This window comes from Scardinius erythrophthalmus, assembly GCF_964197995.2.
Source record: "Scardinius erythrophthalmus genome assembly, chromosome: 24".
Classification (NCBI taxonomy): Eukaryota; Metazoa; Chordata; class Actinopteri; order Cypriniformes; family Leuciscidae; genus Scardinius; species Scardinius erythrophthalmus.
In genome coordinates, this window is record NC_138244.1 from 31,259,898 (window position 1) to 31,283,001 (window position 23,104).

General features: G+C 39.0%; 1 gene segment (V, D, J or C); it reads left to right on the top strand.

Moving 5' to 3' along the window:
• Window positions 1-23,104, top strand: part of LOC308684204 (Ig kappa chain V-III region MOPC 63-like) — a 640,679-nt gene that overhangs the window by 370,622 nt on the left and 246,953 nt on the right. Inside the window, exon 3 of the V gene segment in view lies at window positions 13,586-13,637.

Here is a 23,104-nt window from a genome sequence, read left to right on the forward strand (position 1 = left end):
CGAAGCTGACGCTCGACCATGAGCCCAAGAAGCCGTCCTAACCGGCAGGAAAAGGGGTCTATGTCCCGCCGCAGCCGGACCAGCCCCGAAGATCGCTCGAGTGCTTCTCACAGCTCCCTCTTCAGTTCAGGCGGCTGGAGCAGTTGTGTATGCAGACAATGGGCCCGTTACGTGTTACGCACCCCTGCACCCAAACGCTGTTTTAACAGCGACCCACACAGAGCACAAAACGAGCAAAATTTCTCCCCTGACTTCATATCAGTTCGAGCCCCCGTCTCTGGGCGTTCCAGATATGATGATGCCTCTGGCTCTTCGGGCCCTAGCCTGGCAGGCTATCCCAGGAGTTTCAGAATGGGTGATAAACATCATAAAGCACGGCTACTCGCTTCAGTTTGCACGCAGACCCCCGCGCTTTCGCGCTGTGGTTCAAACCTCGGTCAGCAGCACACTGTGTCATGTCCTCCGCACCGAAGTATTAAGTCTGCTAGCAAAAGGGGCTATCGAGAGGGTTCCCCCTTCTCTAAGCGAGTCAGGCTTTTACAGCCGTTACTTTCTCGTTCCGAAGAAAGACGGCGGCCTGAGGCCCATTTTAGATCTCAGACATCTGAACAAGGCTCTCATGTCACGGCCGTTCAGGATGCTCACGACCAGACATATACTGGCGCAAATTCGCCCAGGCGACTGGTTTTTCTCAGTAGATCTGAAAGACGCTTACTTTCACATTCAAGTGAATCCCCACCACAGGCCATTCTTGAGATTCGCCTTCGAGGGGCAGACATACCAGTACACGGTTCTACCGTTTGGACTGGCACTGGCACCTCGTACATTCACGAAGTGCATGGATGCAGCTCTCTCCCCCCTGAGACAGCGGGGAATGCGCATTCTAAACTACCTCGACGACTGGCTCATTCTGACTCAGTCAGAGGCGGAGTCACATACTCACAAAGCCTGGCTCCTCAGCCATCTAGAATGTCTAGGGCTCAGGGTGAATTTTTCAAAGAGTATTCTGTCACCCAGCCAACGTATCATGTTCCTGGGGACAGTATTCGACTCCGTTCTTATGAGAGCATGGCCCTCCCCGGCCCGTGCTCTATCGATTCAGCGGCTCGCCGCATCGTTCACGGAGGGCTCTCATGCACCCCTCAGAGCGTTTCAGAGGATCCTTGGCCTTATGGCCTCAGCATCATCAGTACTCCAACTAGGCCTACTGCGCATGCGTCCTCTTCAGCTATGGCTAGCACCTCGGGTGCCACCCCACGCCTGGCACTCAGGCCGATTGATTATCAAGGTGGATCAGCGCTGTGTTCAAGCCCTGGCCCCTTGGACGAACGCCAGCTGGTTTCAGCAGGGCGTGAGTTTGGGGGTGGTCTCCAAGAGGAGGATGATTTCAACAGACGCTTCCAACTTAGGTTGGGGAGCCCTGTACGAGGGCAGGCCTGCCTCCGGCCTCTGGTCGAGCTCGGAGAAACGCCTACACATCAACTGCCTCGAAATGAGGGCAGTTTTTCTGGCCCTGAAAACATTCCTCCCATACCTGGCTGGACACCACGTATTGGTCCGGACGGACAACATGTCAGTGGTATCTTACATAAATCGCCAGGGCGGCCTCAGGTCCCGCAACCTGCTTGCCATAGCCACCCAGCTACTGTTATGGGCTCACACCAATCTGCGCTCGCTCAGGGCAGCTCACGTGCCGGGCACGTTGAACACAGGAGCAGACATGCTCTCTCGGGGCAGGGTTCCCCCAGAGGAATGGTCTCTCCACCCTCAGACGATTCTCCTACTTTGGGAGGTCTTCGGGAAGGCAGAAGTAGATCTCTTTGCCTCAGAAGACAATCGTCACTGCCCAATCTTCTTTTCAAAGAGCAGGGATGCGTTGGCCCACGACTGGCCCAGCCTTCCCCTCTATGCTTTTCCTCCGGTCTCGATGCTCCCTCAGGTCATCGAACGGATCAGAGACACGAAATGCGCAGTGCTCCTGATAGCTCCTCTATGGCGAACCCAGTCTTGGTTCCCGGAGCTGATACGGCTGTCTGTGACAGACCCTTGCTCAGGCCAGCAGGACTATATGGCATCCCCGTCCCGATTTGTGGGCCCTACACGCTTGGCCACTCAACGGGTACCCCAGGACCTCCCAGAGGGCGTCCTGAACACGATCAGGGAAGCTAGAGCTCCGTCTACCAGACGCCTCTACCACCATAAATGGTCAGTGTTTTCCAGCTGGTGTTTAGCTCGAAACCTCGACCCACACACTTGTGAAATTCCAAGAGTGCTATCCTTTCTCCAGGAGATGCTGGATGCGGGTCACTCCCCCTCCACTCTCAAGGTATACGTAGCAGCCATTGCTGCACAGCATGTATTGGAAGCCGGAGCCTCCTTAGGAAAATGCGACCTTATAGTTCGCTTCCTTAAGGGCGCCAGAAGGCTTAACCCGCCTCGGCCGCCATCTGTCCCAGCATGGGACCTTTCTTTGGTTCTGCGGGCTCTTAAGGGACCTCCCTTTGAACCACTTCAGTCAGCCGACCTAAAACCTCTCTCCCTGAAAACCGCCCTGCTGTTGGCACTGGCGTCAGTCAAGAGAGTAAGTGACTTACAGGCGCTCTCTACTAGCGCTTCCTGTCTGGAATTCGGCCCCAATGACTCTAAGGTCATCCTTAGGCCAAGACATGGATATATTCCTAAGGTGCTCTCAACTCCGTTCAGAGCCCAGGTTATTTCTCTGTCAGCTCTTCCCACCTCAGAAGAGTTCAGTGATGTTCTCACACTCTGCCCTGTCAGAGCTTTGAGGATTTATTTAGAGCGTTCAGCCTCTTTCAGACAGTCTGAACAGCTTTTTGTTTGCTTCGGGGGCCGAACCAAAGGTCTTCCTGTCACGAAGCTCACGCTGTCCAGGTGGATAGTGGATGGCATTGCTCTGGCCTACACCTCACTGGGCCTTACATGTCCCATAGGTGTTAGAGCTCACTCCACGAGAGGCGTCGCCTCTTCGTGGGCCTGGTCAAGTGGTGTTCCTATCGAGGACATTTGTGCGGCGGCCGGATGGTCCGTCCCGTCCACATTTGTGAGATTTTACAACCTGGAAGTTCTTGCTCTGCAGGCACGAGTTCTCTCTATCTAAGCTCTGGCTCTGCGGACCCAGGCTAGTTTTGACATTCCTTCTGTCACATTTGTGCGATGACCGGCTAGTCTGTTTCGTCCACATTTGTGAAACGTTACAACCCAAAAGTCCCTGCTCCGCAGGTACGAATTCTCTCTAGCTAGGCCCTGGCTCTATGGATCCAGACTAGTTATGAAAATGCCTATGTAGGACGTTATGCGGCGGCCGGCTGGTCTGTTCCGTCCGCATCTTAAACCTCTATGGTACCTGCCTTATAGGTATGAGTAGTCTCTACCTAACGCTGGCTCTGTGGACCCAGACTAGTTTTTGACTCAGACACTGGTTGTCATCTCGAGTTGTGGGATTCTTAAGACTGGCCCTTGGCCCAGCTTTATCTTTTTTGGATATCTAAGGGCCCGAAAATTCGGTCTCTTTATCCTAGGCTATTCTGTACTTCCTGGAGCTCTCGGTGAGTCAGATTGGCCAAAGACGACAAGCACAGCGTTTTAAATAGTGTTCCCACAGCGTTTTCAACGCAGTACGAGAGAACGTTCTCGTAAGGGAACGTACTTGGTTACTTACGTAACCTCGGTTCCCTTAGAGATAAGGGAACGAGTACTGCGTTGCCTTGCCGTGCTATTGTCTCTTATGGCAGGTGTCTTTTCGCTTCAGTCGATTTAAACCTGTCAAATGGCGGATTCTCTGTGTATTTATACTCTTCTGTCACGTGCGGTTTCGCGCGCTTGACTCTGGCAGAGTGCCAAGTGCCCCGATTGGTCCGCGCTCCTCTGCTGTTCCGCCATTGGTTCGTGCAGTTGCTTTGCACAAGCCAATCAGCACGCTCACGCGAGCTTCTAGCTCTCGCATGTGCTGCAGCAATGCGTTTTAAAATAAAGGCTTCAATATTCTCGAGAAAAGGAGTTTTCCCACAGCGTTTTCAACGCAGTACTCGTTCCCTTATCTCTAAGGGAACCGAGGTTACGTAAGTAACCAAGTACGTTTTGTTTGTTTAAATAGTTTAGGGTATCGGGATTTAAACAACTGTGTATCTCTCTTGCTTTTTAGAAAATATGAGAAAAGACAAACACAACAACCATTCCTGTCATCACTCCAAATCTGAAATCTTGTTTAGTGTGGGGAACTGGACAACATATTTTCGAGTATCGGTATTTAGTGGAATTTTACTTATAGAGTTGGCTTATGCATTTCTGTTTGGGTTTTAGTGGTACTTCTTTTTACTTTTCCATAGTGTGTTTCTATTTAGACAAGTACTCTATGCAAATATTAATGGAAAGCACAACACACAGCTGTTATAGTTCTGCTTTAAGTGAGTTTGTTCTGATATTGTTTTCTGCTATTGATTTTAATTACATATAATGGACTCTTATGCTTGCCAATCTGTGCCGCTTTCTAATAACTTACCATGATTTAAACAAATCGGTAATACTTTACAATAGTTGTAGTTGTTAACATTACTAACAATAAAAAGTACTTGTAAATCTATTATTATTCTCAGTTGATTTAATTTACTACAGTTACATTTTTAAATTTACATTATAAAATAGTTATTACATTATTACATTTAGGCTACATTTTACATAATACATCACTAACCCTAACCCTAATACATCATTAAAATCAAAAGTTACCAAAAGTTGTTAATATTATTTAATGGTTCCGAGCTTACAATATAATTGTTATGACCTATCGTTAGATTATTAATAAATACTGTAATAAATGTATTGCTCATTGTTAGTTAATAAATTAACCAACATCAATTAATGAAACCTCATTGTAAAATGTTACCAAAAATATTATCTAAAGATAAGTTCTGTTCTGTATAACCTGTTGTATAACCTGTATGACCTTCTGTATAACCTGTTGTATAACCTGTATAACCTTCTGTATAACCTGTAAACTCTGTTCTGTGTAACCTGTTGGTCACATTTAAGGCTTTTAATAGACATTGTTATCAACGTAACTTTAAAAAAAAGTTAATAAATGTTGATTATTATAACAAACCACTTCTGAGTTTTCATTTTATTACTTAATCATTATATTATTTCCGCATAGACATGAAAATCACTATCCATACTTAAATGGTTGTAATGCAAGAATGCTTTGGAATATAGACCTTTGGTCTTGTTTTAAAGAAGACATTTGCCAGATTATTGTAGAAGTGAAATAAATTATGAAAGTGAAACAGGAAAAAAGTTATATAAGTTTGAGTTTATGAAAATGTACAATGTTAAAAAAAGAAAAAAAAGCTTTCTGTAAGATTTTATTTGGGCGCAGTACCAAACTTTTTCACTAGATGGACAGTCTAGCTTCCTTACTGACCATATAAGGGCGCCTCCATTTTCATATATGTTTTGAGCAGAGCCATAGAGAGAAAGAGTTGCGACACTCCCATAGACCTCCGTTGTAAATAATGGCGGCGCTTTTAACCGCCTACTTCCGGGATTTGAAGATCGGAATAGTTCTAAACACTGTCATTTTGGCGTTGGACACCATTCACTTACATTGCTGCGCGTCGAGTTGTTCCAGAGTTAAGTTGCTGAAATATCGACCTCTTTTGATTTGTCAACTGTCTATGTTGTATCAGAGGTCCTTTGCGATGCTTATACTGGTCTTCATTTGTATATGCACAGCGTAATTATTTATATTTTATGTTGGTTGTTTCAACCAATTTTCAAGCACTGCCTGCTAGCTAGTGCGACTTCGTCAGCTGTGACAGTAAGAGTTCGGTAATGAATCACTACCACCTTTATAGCAACTTTTATTTAATTAAATTTTTGGGATATACTAACTTTTCATTATGTTTTATTGTCTTGAGTGAAGTGGCTTGTGAGAACAATGCTGGACCTCTAGGATTGTTATGGGATCACCAGTCCTGTGGATCACCTGCCCCTGGTTTTTGTTTTTCTTGTTCACACACACACCCACACAAGCACACATTTTTGTTGTCTGTCATTGTTTAATAAAAAATATAACACTAAGCTTTTCCCTCCAAAAATATAGCCTAAAACTTATCTCCAAATGCAAAACTGACTTTAACAAAATGCAATAATGCAATAACAGCTGAAAAAGTACTTGGGTGTGTGTTTTATTTTATATTTACCGTTCAATAATGCAATCGCTGCTGTCTGTCCCATAGAAGAGCATGACAGCCAGCGTATGTTTTAGAACTATTGGGGCTTACATGAACCACGTGACAGCCATAGCGGCGACATCAAAGAGTGTCGCAACTCTTTCTCTCTATGGCTCTGGTTTTGAGTGATCTGAACCATGTATTTCCATAATTTTCATACAATTTATGAAGTAGACATTAGGGTTGTGCCAATAGACGATAGTATCGTGTATCGACGATAGTCAGAGATATCGCCGATGGCAGATGCCTTTGACGATATCAATTCCATAATTGGCTCGTTTTCCCATTAATGTATTAAATTATTATTATTATTATTATGAAGCTAGTATAGTTATTAAATTAATTAGGAACTACAATTATATTTGCCTTGCCCAAATTCATAACGACATCACCACATAAGCACTTGCGACATCACTTGCGCGTATGAGGACTCCTCAAAGAAAATGTTTTTAAAACAGACTAAAAAAACTACATCCAACAACGAAATTTAATTGCAAGGTGATCCATTCACAAATTGTCAAGAGCTTGTTCTTGTTTTAACAGACGCATATTCTTATACAGAGCCAAGATGAAGATGCGCGGCATCATTGTTCGTCAGTATTTTGTTTCCATAGCACATTAACAAAATATTTAATGACACTAATAACACTAAAAACAATACAATTACAAAATATTAATTATAATAATAATATCAATAAAATTATATAGGCCGCCTAGGCCTAATAAAAGTCTTTAGTTCACGAAGCATCTGTGAAACTCTGCCATCTGTGAAAATCACAAGCAACTTCAAACTTGTTTAACAAGAAATATTCTTCAAATTTTTTCACTGTCAATAATGTAAGTCCACAAGAGAAATATTAAGCCAGTAAATTAAGATTGCTGTAGCCTACCGTTATATCCATCGTAGTCTCTGAGAGAACGCGCCGTTAATGCAGCGAAAGCTCAGTCCGTTTCTGCTTTCATTTTAAGGGAATGAGAGCGTTTACATGCACGTTATTAACTCGATTCTGCTGAATAAACAGACAATGCATGTGGTCATGTAAACGCATTAACCCGTTTTCCTTTATCAGAGTCAAGTCATAAGTTTAAATATAACCGATCGACTTTTAGATTTTTGCCTCTGATTTCTCCCGGCATTTAAAACCCGCGTTATTTGGGCTTATTGAAGTGCGGTGCGCATAAGTGAAGTGCATCCAGACAGAGAGAGCACTGGTAGGAGGACATATCGCAGACTCCGACTCTTTCTTGACCCAAGAAATTAAAACGTGTTCACATCTCGTGCAGAAGTAGCCTACAGTCAAAATTCTGCATCTAACGGCATGAGAGGATACTGTGTGTCCGTAAATTTCCCGCTGACATGTTGAAATACTCCGAGTCAGATACAAGAATGATTAGGATCTTTTTTTTACCTCACTCACTATACCAGGAAATAACCTGATTTAGCCTATTAATAAGTACTCCACCTTTGCTAGCAAAATAGAAAAAGATTCTCATTTAAAACAAAGTAATAAAACAAGCAAATTGATGAGTAAATAAGCAAGTTAATAATTAAATAAGTAAGCCCCGCCCCCCTCACGATAATATCGTGTATCGCCGATCTCACAGGCTGACGATAGGACGATATGAAAATGGAGCATATCGCCCAACCCTAGTAGACATCCTATTCAGAAGTAGTATGGGTGGTTTCTACCAATCTTTCATGATTTTTCATGTTTATTGCTATTTTAAAATAAAGGCCTAAACGCCTAATGAATATGAAATAATCTTGTTGCAAATTGATAAATTACTACTCTGTATTTTTTTATATATATGAAAATATTTAACCAAATATGAAAACTAGAGATTGTAAGCTTTCAAATAATATATAGTTTGTCATTATTAGGTTTTTTACTAAGATATTATTGTTCTAAATATATAATGACAGGATGAAGGGAACAAAATGTATTTTACTTGTTGATTATATTAATAATTGCTACCAGTAACAGGCATTTAAAATCTTAATATTATCCCAAAGCTGGACAGGATGTTATAAAGATACAGCCACAATATTATTAATTAATATTTACCATAAAATTAACACTTCTTTCAATAAAATCTGTAGTCTTCAGGCTTCACAAAACTTTTTTAAATATTATAATTATTTATGTTCAAGTCACTCTCAAAGAAGCGTAAATGACAGAATGCTCCGGTCACGATACAGAGAGAAGCAGACAGGTAGTAAATTTTAATATGGGTTATTGAACAGAGGCAAGAGTGGAACGGCAGAGGAGACTGGTGAGTATCAGAGAATCAGAACTGGATGATGGACTTAGCTGAACGTTAATCTTGATATCTTGATTGCAGGTGATGGAAGAGGATTCGGCGGGCTGAAGGCCATAGACTAGTGATGTTACGTATGAAACTGAATCTTCGATGTGCACATGCGACACAATTTCTAGTGAATGTGCATTGGTTTACTAGAGTCACGTGATCGACAACAAATGAAGCCTCACTTTCTGTCCAATCACGTGTGCGTTTCGCTTTGGGTGTCAGAAGGCTCGAACCCCAGATCTTATTTAACAAGTCATTGTTGGCTCAGTCTGGCTGATGGGTTTGTGAGGAGAGAAAATTAATTTATTTAATGAACAAATCAAACACAAATATGTAAGGCTATTATTTGTTCACATAACATTGAATCTATGGAGTGTGTTGTGGTTGCTTCATCTGCCAGAGCTTCTAACACAGGCTTCTGGCTGCTTTATTTTAAATAAGCACCAGATGGCGCTGTTCTCGACTGGTTCTCGACACTCTCAAAGCTGAATCTTTTCCTGGAACAGTCAGGGGAAAGCCCATAGACAGTAAAAGAAGTGGACAGAGCCATCTCATTGGAACTCAATTGAGACAAGTAAAGCCCATTTTCAGCGATTTTTTAGCACTTCCGCTCCTGACGCGCAGACTCAAACCGACTCAAACTAAGCTTGATGACGTGAGCAACCTGTCTGACAGATGTAAATCTTCTAGTAGCTGTGCGTGCAAACTGCCAACGTTAATCTTGCAGGGACGGCGAGCTTGAGCAAAGAGTTCTTTGGTGTGAGTGAGCAGGAGTAAGTATTCTGATTAATTATTTTGTATAGTATTTATTTTAAAATGCAATGCCCTTGACGTCCCCCCGATTGCCTGCGAGCTTCTCCTCCTGTCTGTATGGTAATCTCTCTACTGTGCGACAGAGAGTCGAGTGGTTATGATGCAATAGTTAGCCTATTTTTACAAAAACTGTTTCTACGGGGCCATAATGTAACATAGAAGGTAATGGAGCCCTTTATACATTGTCGTGTTTCTTTAGAAATAAATAATGGACAAATGGAGTCTTTAAACGCCTCAGATGTAAAGTTATTCGCTGTCAAGGTGATGCCAAAATGAATGGGAGTCAATGGAATGCTAACAGCAGGTGAAGTTCTGCTACAAGATGGCGGCGCCCGGTCGGCTTCAACTTCCGGTCGATGGATTACCGGCTTGGGAAAGCCTCAGTGATTCATGAGGCTTCATTTCTCCATCCCTAATCCAAACAGACAAAAATAAAAAATAAACACGGGCCTAAAAATGATAAAGATGATTAAGATTTTACACAGAGCAGTTAAAATGCATATCTTACCTTTCCAGAAAGTAGACAAAATGGCTTCCATTCCGGTCAAAACCGAAAGACATTCTCTTTCACAAAAAAGGATGCAGCACCATCTAGTGGATTAAATTATAACATATAATACTTAAAAAAAAAACATGTAAATATACAATGAAAAAAAATATATACCTATTATTTATTTCAAACATCTATACAAAATATGTATTCATTTGGAACAGTTTTATTGACATTTTTATACATATTACAGACAATAACATAACTTTAAAACAAATGCCATACTTCTAATGCAAAACTCTAAATAAACAAAACAACGATTTTTAATTAATTAGCCTATATATATATACACATTTCTATTATTATTTTTTCTTTCCAAATTAAAGTTTTTATGTTTTCTGTGATCAATGAGTTATAAGGTACATTATATAACCTATAAAACAACATGTGCCATCTACATCATGAGTGTCCATAGCACATTTCAAAATGTCCTTTGCTTTACTAAATATTACATCATGTAAACAAGGGGTGAAACACATTTTTTTTACACAGTATTTTATAGAAATCCTCAATGAAAATATTCATGCCTGAAAAAATAGTCTACAGGTGCAGCAAACATAAGTCCAGCAGACCACTGGCGGACCACCGGTGGCAAAGTTGTCTGCTTACTGGTACGCCAGCGATTCACTGGCATTTTGCTCATAGTTATTCTAGCGGACTATACCAGAGGCAGCTGTCACTTTTCCAACACCACATTACAACAATATTAATATATTTCACCCATGGTTTAAAAAAGATATAACATGTTTGGTACAGTTTTACTACAGTAAAACCATATATTTTTCACAATACAAATTGTTTCAAAACAGCTTCATAAAAAAAAAAAAAAGTGACTTTTACTCACTGGAGAACTCTGGCAACAAAGTAATGCGCTGTGTGCGCGCCTTTTGTTTTGTGTCTTGATGGAGACTTTTACAATAAAACGTAGAGTCCCAGTCATGCCGACCCCGTCTTCCTTCCAAACACTGAACCCAATCACAGGCAAGTTTGCATATTTTCAACCCGCTATTGTTACAATTTACAATGTTGGTAATAATCATAATATTCATATTATCATAATATAAAAATCATAATGTCTACTCTTTCTCTGAGTTTACTTTTAGTCTTTTAAAAGACGTTTTTATCCAAAGCAAAACATATTAGGACTAAATTAAACTAGTCATATTTTCTGGCAGCAACTTTCTTCAGAAATGTTGAAATCAGGGGTTGAAATAAAAGGCCAGTGCTGTTATAATTAATAAAGTAAACCAAACTCATAAATTGGACTCTCGGTGAGTTCAGTGATTCAGGTTAAATGATTGTGAAATAATGATTATGTTAAAACACAACCAACACCATCAGATCACCTTTTCTCTTTGTTCATCTGGCTGTTATAACTCATGTACAGCAGCCAAACAAATCTTAAAGTTAATAATATAAGGGTCAAGAGCCCAACTAAAACACACACTGATCTCCACAATGGTGACTTTAATTATGGTTTTCTCCTTCAGTGATTCTGCTTGTTAACACCAGGTGTCTTCAATGTTGGCAATAAAATATATTTTGTAAATTTTACTCATTTTAAATGGTTACCTTTTAAGGAATTAATTTGATTAATTATTACTCAATTCTAATTTGTTAAATTTAATTAATAATATTGCTTGTAATCTGTTGCCTCATTTTTATTAATTAGATATCAATAAAATCAATGTATTCTTTTTTACAGTGTAGGCTACGTTTCTGTTAAATGGCCTACATAAGTTTGTTAAATACATTTATTACACATTACTTTGACATTTTTATTAACTAAAACAATTCACATGTATATTCAGCTCATCAGTTCTTAGTATCTAAAGTCTGTCTGAAATAAATGTGTAACTTGAGAATTAGGGCTGACTAGGAACCGAACCGAACTGTTCCAGTCCGATTTGATGAACTAGTTCGCCCGGTTCACTAATAAGACTCGGTTCGAAAGAATGATTCGTTTACAAACCGGACATCACTCAAAGTCAGACTACCACGAGGCGAGCCAACGACGATAAAGCAAAGTGGACAACAAATCACTCACCGAACAAGACGACAACACAATATCGGGATATTGCACAACGTATCTCTGATTAAAATGTTATGAAAAATAAGATATTTCAGTGCCACATTGCAAGTATCTCGAGAGATGTACCACCACACTGTGGTTTTCGGAGTGGAAAAACACAACACCTTCGATTCGGCGGCAAAAAAACACAAAAGATGACTCCAATAAAGATGAAAAATGTGAAAAAAGCAATCAGTAAGTATAACCTACACCTAACATAATTCATCAAAATATTGTGTTTTTGCAATCATTTATTTTTGTCTTGACAAAACAAATAGACATTCTTTCCTGTCTTTTCCTGACAGGATTTTAAATAAGCCAGAAGTAGGCCTTAAAGGGATAGTTCACCCAAAAATGAAAATTCTGTCAGTAATTACTCACCCGTTCATCTTCGGAACACAAATTAAGATATTTCTGATTAAATCTGAGAGCTGTCTCACTCCTCCATAGGCTTCTAAGGGACTGAAACTTGCTGGCCCAGAAAATGTATTAAAGACATCGTTAATATAGTCCAAGTGACTCCAGTGGCTCGATCTTAAGTTTATAAAGCGACGAGAATACTTTTTGTGCGCAAAAACAAACAAAAATAACAACTTTATTCCACTTTTCATTTCCTTCTCTCTGGGCCTCGGGTCTTTGCACGTAGTGTTTAAGCGCAGCGCGTCTGTGTTGTACGTCACCACGTATCACAAATGACCAGCGTCGGCCAATAGTTGAAACGTAGGGTGACAGGTTATTAAACACAGGTTATTAAATTATCATTAAATGTACTGTAGTGACCAGGTAAATGTAGGATGTGAAAACATGTTGATGATCGTGGATGATTTGCACGGACCACTTCAACCTTCAGGCCACATGAGGGAAGCTCCCATCCGACCCAGAACTCCACAAGCTGTTGAAGTGTACCATCACTAAAGTAAGATCATGAATCATGAGTCTGTTCAGAAAGTATCAGGACTGATTGTGAATCTCTAATCAGAGTTCATGGTGTCACTCCATCTATCATGAAGCCTCATGTGTGTCTGAAATCATCAAATGGAGAAGAAACAGGCTGTTAAAGATGGAGACATATTAGAGCTTGTTCACGTTTCATGATCTTGTGTGGAGATTCATAACCAGTCCAGATACTTTTAGAACAGACCTTGAATATGAAAACATGCTTGACTGTGGAGAACATGCAAAATACCTTTTATATTTTCATTGTTGACACTTTCTATTGACTTTGGCTCTAATATTCAATAAACTCATTATTTGAAGAGATTTTCACTGAAGATTGAAGTCTGAAGCTGCAGGTTTTTCTGTGAATCATGATGATTGATCTGCATATGAAGAACAGAAGCATCATTATGAGAAACTCCACAACATCATCCATGATCAAAGAGGTCAAAGGTCACCTCAGAGGTCACAGCTCATCAAATATATTTCTTTAAACAGTGTTATATCAGAAAGCATTTAGTCAAATCTGAATGAGTGAGTGTTGAGAAGAGCTGAGGATCTTCTAATATCAGTGTGTTGAAGTGTTGTTTCTCTCTCTCTGCTGGAGTGTGTGTTCACTCGAGTGGAATAGAGGTTTTTGTACGAGCGTTTCATTAGATTGTATCACTGTGGTACACATTCGGTGGAGGAACTAAACTGGTGATCAAATGTAAGTTTATTTAATTACATATTTAATTTTTTTTTATTATTTCAGAAAGTGTTTTACAGTTGAAAAAAGAACAACATTTATTAATAATAATGATTATTAGATATTGTGATGACACTTTACTTAACCCATTCAGACCCTGCGTCCATTACAATGGACATCACATGTCAACCCCCCTTTTTTTTACTTCTGAAGCATTTCACCTAGTTTAAAGCCTGCAGTCCATTAGATTGGACGCTTGTCATCCAATCAAATGGCAGTAAAGCTCTGCATGTAGTAATTATAAAAAAAAACACTACTTTGAAGAGAAGCATGTCAGCACTTCACTCCAAACACAGAAGCAAGCAACATTTTCTAGGGTTTTATTTTAATTTTTTGATATGTTTGTCAGTATTTCATAGTTTGTATGTAAAATAGAAAGATTGAACTTATTAATTAAAGTTAAAAATCGATTGTAGAATTTCAAATTTTAAATCAGGATTTTTTCAAATGTGTCTGTCCATTAGAATGGACAGTGGGTTCAAAAGCCTGTTACTGAAATCACATTCCAGTAATTGAAGTCCAGTAATGCTGATTGAAATTTCTTATATAAAAAATCTATATCACAGTACCGATACATTTTTTAAACTTTTTCATATGCAGAATATATAGTTCTTGAAGTGCTTGAACATATAGCTGATGGAAGTATCTCAGATGTTGACTTTATGTGGAGTGATGATGAGGAAGATGGAGATGTAAGAAAAATATCCGTATAAACTTTATAAAGTAAAATGACTAGCTTCCGGCCAAACGAAACATACAGATTTGACATAAATCTAAAGCGTAACTTGAAAATGAATTATTTTTCTTACACAAACGCATCGATTCGCTTCAGAAGGCCTTTATTTACCCCCAAGAGCCGCATGGAGCACTTTTATCATGGATGGATGCACTTTTATGGACTTTCAACACAGAAACAACCATTTACTGCTATTATAAAGCTTGGAAGCCAGGACATATTTTAATATAACTCCGATTGTATTCGTCTGAAAGAAGAACAATGTCATATACACCTAGGATGGATTGAGGGTGAGTAAATCATGGGCCAATTTAAATTTTTGGGTGAACTATCCCTTTATAGGTATAGTACACCAAAAAATTATATTTGTCATCACTTACTCATCCTCATGTTGATCCAAATCTATATGAGTTTCTTTATTCTGCTGAACACAAAAGAAGATATTTTGAAGAATGTCTGAACTAGACAGTTGACAGTACAGCCATTGATTTCCATATTTTTTCCCACTATAGCCTATATGTCCTAATAACTACATATTATATTATTATGATATAATATTATCATTATTAGTAATTATTTTGAAAATTATAATAATATTTATCAGTAATAATGTATCAATATAGATATTACAGTACAATACCGTATAATTAATTACAGCAAAAGCAGATCAAATGATGAAATACAGTACAAATACAGTAAAGTACTATTTGGTAGTTTACAGTACTGATCTTGTGTACTGTAAAGTGAATTACAGTACAGTTACTGGAAATCGAAATACATGCATCATGCATGGCAACCGTGCTGCCATAATGTACTGTAGAAATACAAAAAAATCGTTAACAGAGAAATTGTTTCAAAGATGCACACAGTAAATTACTCTAACGTGAATGCGTTGATTGATTCCTAGGTTTATTTTGTTATGAATAAACAAATGTGCGATCTATAAAGCAAAAACCTTACAATTAAAGTTGAAATGTTGTAATGTTCAAGTTTTTGATCTAAAAAAAGAAAGATGCGCAAAGAAAATGACTCTAACATGACCATATTGATTGATTCTAAGATATTTAGTTTGTTACAAACAATGTGCAATCTGTAAAACAAAAACCTCAAAATTATAGTTGAAATGGTATACTGTTGGAAAGTTTTTGACCTTGAGAAAAAGCTTTAAGTATATACTAACAATTTTTATGTTTATTATTTAATTTTATGTTGGTACATTTTTGTGAAGTACACCTGTTTTGACGTGACGTCCATTGAAATGGACAAAAAAAATTACAATTAAAGCCAAACATTTTTTTATTTTTTTTTATTTGGTCTCATTTATAGATGCCTCATGAGCTGAGAAAATGTACTTTTATATTTTTCAGAAACCTAAAACATAATTCAGGTCTGAAGGGGTTAAAGCCTTTCTGTATAATGCATTATAAAGGTATCAATATCGTATGTTATAATGTAATGTTATAATTATTTAATCTAAAACAATGATATTATTATAAGAATAGCATTATTCATTTCAAAAAAAAAAAAAAAAAAATATATATATATATATATATATAAATATGCATTATAATATTTGCAAATTCCTTGTTACATCTGAAATTGGTTGTTTGTCTTGTGTTTTAATGCATTATGTAATAATAATGTAACTATGAATAGATAATTATTCTAATAATGACGACTCAACGCTGGCGATATGTGATGCCATAAATTAATACATGTTTAACTAACTGTATTTTTCTATGTACATTTCTGAAAAGCACTTTCTGTAAAGCTGCTTTGAAACAATATGTATTGTGAAAAGCACTATACAAATAAATTAGAATTGAATTGAATAATATTATAATGTGTTATAACTGTAGTAACAATTATTGATGAGATCATACATGCATTATAATGTGTAAAACAATGCTTAATTAAAGCATTAAAATACTTTTATAATGCAATATTTATGAAGGCTTTAAATAAAGTGCTACTGATATTGTTGTATAATAACTGAATCTAAAATAATGATATTATTATAAGAATAAGACACACTGTGTCTCACTATGAGTTTATTCAGTTTATTACAGGTTTGTTTTTCCTTCATTTATTTCTACACTGAGTTCATATTTAGTTCATCTTTTATTGTAGAAATCATACATGGAAAAAAGAGATTTGACATCAGAATGTAAATGTTGCTGCTTTCTGTAGTTCAGTCAATGATACTGAATCTCTTTTGCTCATGTTGTGCTTATAATTCAGTGTTTTGTTCATTCTGTATGATTCAATTGTGTTTTAACTCTGAAATTGAGTTACATTTTCAGTTCAGGAGAATATCTCAAAATTTAAGATATTTATGTTCAGAGTGAATAATTGCTGGAATTAAAGCAGTCAGATCGGCCTGATAATAGATAATATGTGTTATAACTGCTGTTACACCTATTGATGAGATCATACATGCATTTTAATGTATATAGCAGTGCATAATTAATGCATTAAACTACTTTTATAATGCAATATGTATGAAAGCTTTAAATAAAGTGTTACTGATATTGTTTTATAATGATTTAACCTAAAACTAGACCAGCATTACTCCTCTGCTGTGAATGTGCCGTGCAGTGTGTTGTGTGTGTGTGTGTGTGTGAATGTGTTGTGTTTGTCTCCTGCAGCTGGTCCCACAGTGAAGCCCTCAGTGTCTCTGCTGCCGCCCTCTTCTCTGCAGATCTCTGGAGACTCAGCCGCACTGCTCTGCCTGCTCAGCTCTTACTCTCCACAGGGGGCGCTGGTGAGCTGGACACTGGACGGGTCAGAGGTCACCGAGGGGGTTCTGACCAGCGCAGAGAGCCAGCAGGACGGCCGCTACAGCCGCAGTAGCGTCCTGACCCTCAGCAAAGCACGCTGGGAAGAGGGAGAGCTGTACGTCTGCAGAGTAACACATGATGGAGCTCCTCATGAGGTCTCGTTCCACAAGAGCTCTGAGTGCTGATGTTTCTCTCCTGAAGATGAGCCGTATCTGAGTGTCCTGTGTCAGGCAGGATTCACATGAGTCTAGTGCTGCAGCTGTAGTGATATACAACTCAATACTGAAACTGAGTGTGTGTGTGTGTGTGTGTGTGTGTGTGTGTGTGTGTGTGTGAGTGTGTGTGTGTGTGTGTGTGTGTGTGTGTGTGTGTGTGTGTGATCCTTCAATCTGCTGTGTTTGCTGCAACATTCAATAAAGCTTCTCAACAAGTTCACTTTGTGTCTGACAACATCATTCAACTAACAGATGAAGATGCAGGTGCTTTTCAGAAGGTTGATGTAGCAGTAAATGTCAAATAAAGCTCTTGGGGTTTGAACATGGTCTCTGGAGACAGAGCTGCTCTATTCTGAGAGGATCACAATCACTCCACCCTGACAATGCAAATGGGCTTTTCAGTCTCTCTCTCTGATTGGTTACATGATCTGGACTGGAACACTTTCACTTCTGCTTTAGTGAAGCAGCGCAGACAAACTGATCATTTACAGGAGATTAAAAACTTTATTATATAAAAATATCATAAAAAAGATCAAGAATCAGCCGTTCTGACACTAATTGTTAATCATTACATTTATAGACAATGGTGTAAATATATATGAAAATGTTATGAAAATCATAACTAATACATGATCACAAATGAAGAATCAGTGTGTTGTTAATAAATGTTAATATCATAGTGTATTTGTTCATTGTTCATACATGTTTATATTAAAGTGTATTTGTTAATTTTATAATAAAAACTCTTGGTTGAATGTGTGTTTCACTGCCAGTTTCTGCCCAGCCGACTCTCAGCCAGATCTGTCTTACAGTGCCTGGGCCAGACCTGGGCCATATCAGTCAATAAGAGTCACTTTACAGGGTGTGGGCCACATCTGGGCCAGAGGAAGCTCTGTGTGTCCATGTTCAGTGTGTTGGGCCAGTTTTGGGCCGGGGACCCAGCCAGAAGTGGAGGTGGGCCAGGCAAAGTTTGCTCTCTGGCCTGCTGTTATCAACTCAAGAGTGAACCAACATCATGTTGCTCTAGTGATGGAGAAACAAAGCTTTTAGAAACCATTGAACCGACTGATTTGCATAATGATTCACTGTATTGAAGCTCTGGAAACGTCACACGCTGGTCAGAACAGCGGAAACTCAGCATAAAAACACCTTTTACACACCAAATGCAAATGTTTTTATATAAAGTCTAATCTATTCAATGCAATTACCAAATCATCTAATACCAGTAAATATGAAATGTCTTTATAATATGTGTTAGTTTATTAAATTGAAGGGCTTGTTTAGTTTGTTTTATGGAGAGCTTGGTAATCAGACCAATTAGACACTTTTAACTACAACTCATTTTTTATTATAAAAATGTGTCAATAAACATTAATATTTAAAAAACTGATCTGAGATCAGGTAAAATGAAATAGACAGTGGTTCATGGGTTCACAGAGATCATCGCCCCCTAGTGACGAACCAGTGACATTTGGAAACAGTGATGACATGAAGCCAGTGCTGCCAGATTTGGGCAGTTTTGAGTTTGATTGTTCTGGTAAAAATTGGTTTGTCGGTTTTTCAAACTCCTACATTTTATAGACTAATTGATTAATAAACAAAACTCAAGTGTGCATGTAGTCCATAAAATCAGTCATCATGATGTGTAAATACACCGGCCCACTGCAGATCTGATTCAGCCAATCAGAGATCAGCAATCAGACGTGATCATTCATGACTGACGGGTTTTTAGTGAGATCATTTGTAGCTGTATATTCGAGTGATCAGTGTGTCAAAGTGTCATAAATATACAGTTGTATCTACAGTAAAGAGTGGGAGAGTGACCCAACTCTCTAAACGTGGATTACACCTGGTGGGACTCGAAGGCTCTTTATGAATATAACTGTAACTCTGAGAGCACAGTTGAATGACTTCATTGAAATGGAGCATGGGACTATGACTCCTGTCCATCATCATGTGCACACTGGCCTGATCAGGACATCTGCAACTTCTAAACCGTCCAGACTGCGCTCTACTCGTCCCGACCGCTGCTGGAAGAGGTTTCATTCATTCATCAGTTTCGGCTGTGCTAATTTCTGTTATGATCTACAATGTGCACTTCAAGAAAGAAGTACTCGTTCTGTTTAAAGTTAAAGCGCAACACAATGGTAACCGCATTATTATATTGTAGTTATTTGTCTGAACACGAATGACACATTTTCAGCTTTTAATGTGTGTGTGGCTTTTAAAGTCTGTTAATTTCTAGAAATGAAGTTCACCCGCAGGGGAACCGCCTAACTCATCTGCAAACTCGACCGGAAGAAACAAGCGTCTTTTAGAGGAAATGTTCTCTTTTATAGAGATATTATCTTGCTAGAGAATATTCTCCTTTGGAAATAAAGGAAGTGTTGAAGTGCCCAGAGAAACTCTCTTGCTGACAGAAAGGGAACTCAGTAATATTAAAGATCTGTCCTCTAGTGGTGAAGGATGGAAGTGTAATTAAGTGATTGACTTTCCTACAGTTCAATTACATTGTAGTGGCAAGTTTTACAGGAACAAGCTCCACTCACATTTTCTCCACATTTGTGTCCAGTTTAGTAAGGGATATAAGATTGTGTTTCATGTTTACTTACATCATAATAAAATAATAAAGTGTGTGAAAGGTTTGATATTGTGTAGTTTGTGATCCTCCATCAGCAGCTGCAGTTTCTCTCAGCTGTATCAGTGCAGTCACTGTGACGTCTGACTGACAGAGGTTTTTGTACGACTCTTTATCACTGTGTGGACACAGCTTTACTGTTGATATAGTGATAACTCTGACAGTAATAATCTCCTGTATCTTCAGTCTGGACTCCACTGATGGTCAGAGTAAAATCTCGTCCAGTATTTGCTGTTCCACTGCCACTGAATCTAGATGGAGTTCCAGTATAAAGGCTGTTTATATAATAAATCAGGAGTTTAGGAGCTTCTCCAGGTTTCTGCTGATACCAGTGTAACACGTTGCTGTATATTCCTACATCTATATGACACTCTATTGTTGCTGTTTGACTCTGTTGGACAGTTTTAACTTCAGGCTGAGTCAGAGTCACTCCTCTGGATTCTGAAGAAGAAAAAAGAAAAACTATTAGTGTTTAAAACTATTATCATCATATACTTTTACAGAAACACCAAAACCAGAGTCAGATTTTACATATTACCTTGAATAAACAGTGCAATGGTCCAGATGAAGATGTTGATTGTGTTCATTGCTGTAGTTTAGTCTTGTGTGATGATGAAGATTGTGTTCTGCTCTCAGTCATGAAGTGTTAAACTCACAGCACTATAAACACTCTCAGAGCACTGAAGCATGTGCTGACAATGCAAAGTGACTCTCTCTATTTAAATCATTATCCTGAAGACTGTAGATCAGTCACAAACACATCATCAAACAACTTCCTCATGTTGAGAAATGCTAAGCTATTATACACACATTTCTGAAGTCTATTGGCAGAATCATACATATTATTGATTCAGTCACTATTAATATTTACATTGCACTTATTTAACAACTGACGAGGAAACTATTGATTTGAAGACATTAATATATATTAATCCTCTACTGCAAAACATTTTGATGGCACAAACTTACTCCACATCATTTCTTGGCTCATTTTGAAACATTTTATTGATTTATTGATCATTTTCCCTTTTATTTGCCTATGTAGATGTAAGCTCCAATCACCGGCCCAATGACGGTGTCCGATGTCTTGGTCGAAGGCAATGCAGAGTGTATGTCTTTTCGGGCGCTTCTGAAAATTTACTTTAATTTATTAAACAGTTGATTTCCAATTTTAATTCTTACTCCATGAATAATTTAATCTGACTCCAAATTTAAGTGACTCTTCGTATTTATTGATTTTCTCTCTTAACAGCTGATCAAAGATGAATTGTGATTTAATTTAGATCTTTTATTATTCTTGACCTTCCATACTTTCAGTTATTAATTAATTATGGACCCAATGCCGCATAGAGATCACGTCGGCCGGATCGTGTTTCTCACGGACACAAACTTGCTAATTCTGATTTTAGTCAGTGGATGTAGGGTTAGCTAATACCTCTTAAGTCAGTTGCCTACTGCTCACTTGTACAAAAAAGTGTAGTTTATTTTAGCCATTTCCATACAACTTGCTAAATCAGTGATAGACAGAAATCAAAAGGTCTTCAGATTACGTGCCTACTGCTCCGTATACATGCGCCTTTAGTTTGACCTACCTTAACTAAGATTTGCGGTAGCACCAGCCTCCTTAATACATTAAAATAATGATTTCAGAATACTTCAGAATAAATCAAGATGTAACATTTATTTTGCCAGGCAGGATTAAGCATCAATTAAAAAGGATTAAACAGAATACACAATACATAACTGATCAGCATAAAATACAAACATAATTCAAAATGCAATATCAAAAATAGTTGAAAAGAGTCAGCATACCTGGCAATAGAGACACACAGCAACAGTGTGGGAAGTTCTGTTTACAGATGCTTCCTTGAGTGGTTTGCCAATCCCCTTTAAATACCCAAGTGGAACAAAAGAACAATAAACATCTAGCACCCAAATATTTATTCAGCTTTTGCTGGACCCTTTCTCGTGCCCAAGTGGTCACGCCTGAGTTTGGGGGATAAATACAAATGTTATCAACGATCTTTATTGGGGCATCTCCCACAACAGAAGAACAGGCATTGTTTTCTTTTTCTGACTGTTCTGCTGCTGCGGGAATGAGACTTCTTTACCATTCGCACCAAAAGTATTTACTTTGACCTCTCATAAAACAACTGGAGACAGTAGGTGTGTGTGTGTTTTGCATGACTGAATGAGACCTGGAGGGGAGAAGATAGTGTGAGGAGTCAGGAACTCAGCATGGGGGGAAGAGACGAGATTGGAGAAGTTTTGTTGTGCTCTCTGTCCCATAGATCTCTTCTTCAGATTAGTGAGTTTTATTGTTTTATAGCAGGTTAGAATTCTTGAATTCAGTCTTAGTAAAAGTCCATCCTTACATAGAAGGTACAGTGGAGTAGTGCGAGGATCGGCAAACAGCAGATGAGTAGTGTGAGTTGGATGAATGCCAGTGATGAGTTGAAGAGTTGTCAGTGTCTGCGTTGTATGCAAAATAATATCCAGAGGTAAGTGACAATCAATAAAGTCCAGGAAACGTCTCGGGTTACGACTGTAACCCTTGTTCCCCGAGAAGGGAACGAGACACTGCGTCGTCGTCGTGACGACACTATGGGAACGCCCCCAGCGTAACGCATCTGAAGCATGAATGAAATCTGTCCAATCCTGATTGGTGCTGCGTCATGACGTAGTAGATGACGGCATACCCGGAAGATACAAAGGGACGCCGGCCCAAACACACGTTAGCTACTTTGCGATGAAGCAAGCGCTCTGACCGTGATAGGTGTGGCGGCGAGACGCAGTGTCTTGTTCCCTTCTCGGGGAACAAGGGTTACAGTCGTAACCCGAGACGTTCCCCTTCGAGGGAACTCGCACTGCGTCGTCGTCGTGACGACACTATGGGAACGCAATGCCCACTATGCCACACCGTAAGCACGCCACCCTAGTGTGAAGCTGGAAGACCAGGCACACTTAGGACGCGAGCACTCTGGCGCCAGGCGTCACAGGGAGTTGCAGACTATAAAATCTTATGAAGGTGTGCGGAGTGGCCCACCCAGCCGCTTCGC